This window comes from Macrobrachium nipponense, chromosome 8 (assembly GCF_015104395.2).
Source record: "Macrobrachium nipponense isolate FS-2020 chromosome 8, ASM1510439v2, whole genome shotgun sequence".
NCBI lineage: Eukaryota > Metazoa > Arthropoda > Malacostraca > Decapoda > Palaemonidae > Macrobrachium > Macrobrachium nipponense.
Window position 1 is genome coordinate 41,022,676 of NC_087203.1, and position 3,161 is coordinate 41,025,836.

The window sequence follows — 3,161 nt, forward strand, 5'->3', positions numbered from 1 at the left end:
AAAAAATAGTTGCGTATCATTTAGTAGACGTGGTCAGCAGACGTGGATGAAGGTACATACATTTTTAAAGACTGCAATCATGAAGATAAGCAGTGTAAAAAATTAACACAAAGGGTAAATGTTTAAGGTATTAATTAGACATACATTGGTAATCATGCCAAAAGAACTTAAAAAAAAAACTTTTCAAAAATTGTCCTTTATAAAGAAGTGCTACTTGGAAAGTTAAGATAATGTGCCAACTGTATAGTCTTGTTCTACTCTAGGTTTTACATTCAAACAAATTTATATAATATTAAAACTGCCCATGCAGAACAGCTTTCAACTTGAAGACATATAACAAAAACTGAATACTACAGCTATGGTCAATTTCTAGTTGTAGGAAACTGTCTTAAAATGCATTAAATCTGTAGGACTTGAACACGAACTAAAAGACATTCTACAAGAGGAGAGCATAAGTAATAGTCAAGTAAACTATGTATTATTTATGTAGTTATTGAATCGCCCAAACCGCGCCCGCCCCCTCCGATTAATATGTACAAATACTGGCAACTTGGTACAAAGCTCAGCCAAAAGATGCCGGAATTCTCCCTCATATGACCACCATATACTATGTCGCGACTACTATTCCCGCTATGCTGATCGCACGGTGAATGACAAACTTTTATTTCCTGTGGTGATTTCTTGGTCAGAGTATGGGTGAAGTAACTATGGTATTTTAACCAATGCCAGTAAACCGATTCATTTACTTCCGTATCCTCAGAGGCGAAGTTGCAGACGACCAGTCTGAGCACTTGCCTTGGCACACCAACAGGAATGCTATCACGTCGAGGCTCGAGCAGACTACAGTTTGTATCTATTATACAAAATATATCCCATTTATTTTCTGTGATTTACCGTGACTGACAAGGAAACTTGTTCAGTGACAAAACTGGGTCGCATTCAAGCTGTGTTCCTACAAAAATATATGAAGAAGTTTGGTTGCCTGACAGATGGATACGCAACATGACAGTAAACGTCTCGGATGTCATTTTTTCTTCTTTTTTTGTGAGTGGTCTGTGTTTAAGTCGTCTAAAGTTCAACTATGGTACCAGTTTGTGATTTTGCAAACTTTTGCTGAAGTTATGACCGTATTATGACGATCATATCATAGTCTGTGTTTGTTTACTATACCTACCTATATTTTGCCATGACTCGGCCTAGAATTGAGAATAAGGAAAGTTAGCAAAGGCACTTCTTCGTTCTTACATGATTCCAAACAGAATGTATACAGATGAGTTGATGGAATAACACCATCTCGTTAAATGAACATGTCAGGGTGATTAGTCACGCACAAGTTATAAGTGGTTGGTGGATGCCCGACGGCGAATCAGACTTCAGTTGAAGTTAGACTTTACTCGGGTGATCATTGTGCCAGACATTCTTGTCAAGTTTATTATGTTATAAAGACAAGTTGGATTTAAGCTACTTCAATCAAAACCTAAAGAGGGAGGCCCTGTTATCAACTTATATAGATTGGGTAAGTGGATTTGAACGAGTTTTCACTTTTTCACTTGTGGTATTTTTCTCAAGTGACGGATAAATACCTAACGTATCCCGAAATCTGTTACTTGTAAATTGCAAGGCAACCAACTACTGAAAGCTATTGCATTCCACGATGTTTCCCCTTCAGAGGCCAGTAATATCTGAAACATTCACTGGCTGAATGTTCTGTTTAGGCCTATATTCCATGTTTACTTTCTTATTTTTGGTTGTTTTTAGAGTCTTATTTGCGTCAACATAATATCCTTTTTTGAACGTGTTTTACGATTTTCAAAACTGCAATTGTTATTGCAAACCACTGGTTTTTCTTTCGCCTACCTCCATACCTAACAGGTAGTAAGTACTAACAAGCCTTTGGATTGGGGAAAACGAGAACACAATGAAATTCACCAACAAGAACGGTAAAATATGAACGAAATATGTGAAAACAATAGACAAGTCACCATCATGACCTCCAACAGTGCATGATGCAAAGGGTTTACGTGAAATATCCAAATAGGACTATAGGTCTTCTAGCTGTATTCGTACACATAGTACATCTGACTCTGTCACATATAATACGCTGAAGCACTAAGGGCATGTCCAAACCATCTCCATCTATCTTCCAGCATTATCACGGGAATTAAAATGGGTTGAAAATTTATGGTCCACGTGTGTAAACAATTGCTGATAGCATCATGAATTGTATATAGCAAGAGTAAACTATAGGTGTGTGTGTGTGTGTGTGAAAATCTTTGCAGAAATGTGTACTAGATGGTATATCTCGCAATGCATCATAACCATACGTACATTGGATCGTAACTGATTGAAGCAATTTTCAACAATGGTACTCGATGGGAACTGTAGTTCCAACAGCCATAAATTTCTTTTACAGCAGTTTTTTTAACAACGACGAAAATATGCTTTAAAGGGGACATTTAAATAATCTTTTTATTTATATAATGTATTATCTTAGCTATAAAAATTACCTAATTTATGTTTAAATTTCATGGAAAATTTCTTTCTTGCTCATGCAGCATTTTACTCGAACAAAAACTTAAGTTTGGTACAGAGAGGTTGAAGAGAATACCTGAACTATGGCGATTAGAGGAACTGCAGTTTGCGGGTCTAAGAATAAAAGTAAAGGATGCATTACCAGGATGTGGAACGTTGGTATAACTGTGAGGTGAAGTTGCCCTCCCCTTTACCCACATATCTCAATATAGCCTTACTGCCACTGCATCGTTGTTAGTATGGAGGTGATGTAAGTAGGAATAATTTATGAGAATGAAACCTTGGTAATCCCAGGGTTTTGCGGTGTTACTCTTGTTTATTGGAAATCTGACATTTTTTGCAGATCGATGTTAATGTGGCAGAACTAAGTCCGCATCAGTATTGAGTCGTGCAGTTTTCATAACTTATGTAGAGTATGACACTGCTGCAGTGCTGCTCTCCATAATTATCGTAAATGCAGTTTGCTCATACAAATGAGAATTAGAATTAAGCTTGGCTATATATATATATATATATATATATATATATATATATATATATATATATATATATATATGTTGCTTTCAATATTTTTCTTCTGTCGTAAACTAGATGAAAACAAAGTGGAATACCGTAGCATTTGTGACGAT

At 36.2% G+C, this 3,161-nt stretch overlaps 1 protein-coding gene across 2 annotated transcripts in view; it reads left to right on the top strand.

The window, feature by feature from the left end:
* The first annotated feature begins 1,365 nt into the window (after positions 1-1,365).
* LOC135222709 (uncharacterized) overlaps positions 1,366-3,161 on the top strand; it is a 50,662-nt gene continuing 48,866 nt past the window's right edge. The window contains exon 1 of one of the 2 annotated variants that reach the window (XM_064260904.1): positions 1,366-1,516. The gene's annotated coding sequence lies outside the window, so the exon portion shown is untranslated. The remainder of the gene's footprint in view (positions 1,517-3,161) is intronic. The other variant, XM_064260903.1, reaches the window with a different exon arrangement.